Source organism: Haliotis rubra, unplaced genomic scaffold (genome assembly GCF_003918875.1).
Source record: "Haliotis rubra isolate DU_JTF1 unplaced genomic scaffold, ASM391887v1 Scf60, whole genome shotgun sequence".
NCBI lineage: Eukaryota > Metazoa > Mollusca > Gastropoda > Lepetellida > Haliotidae > Haliotis > Haliotis rubra.
In genome coordinates, this window is record NW_025767302.1 from 818,182 (window position 1) to 818,832 (window position 651).

Genomic DNA, 651 nt, shown 5'->3' on the forward strand with positions numbered 1-651 from the left:
AAACAATAGTCAATTTTCGACGAAAAGGGAATACGTTCATAGTGTAGTAACTTGGAATATTTCTTTCCATGTACGTTTTGGTTAATCACTCAGATAAGACGTTTGCTTTTTGGTAATTTTCATGTTTTGTTTTCATTTCTAAACAAAAGAGATTTTATTTCTAAACAAAAGAGAAAATGGACGAGAAAATATATGGTATATCTACTAGTATTGATGATAAAATTAAACTGAAATTGGCCATAGGTTCTCAAGTAGGATCATATTATAGCCGGACTTTGAAAGAGTTTACAATCTCTAAACTCTAAACCTTTCTTGAAATGCTGGTGAAAATAACTCTAATGAGTTGACTAAAAACATTCAATACAGTCCCGGAAATAAGGTTAAGCGTAAGATGAATATGAAAAATAAATAATAGAAAGGAACCTGCATGTCTCTTAATTTCAAAAGCCGAAAATGATTAGTAGTGGCTGCTAGAACTTCGATGAAGTTTGTGTTTTCTTTTAAAGTGGTAAGGAAAGCAGTGGTAAGGAAAGCAGCACGACTACACGCCTGTTGAATACATCCGCAAAAGAACCAATATAGTTCCTAATGTTAAAGGATATATTAGGCTGAAATAAATATATTAACTAGCTTCGTAATAGCCGTTTGTAT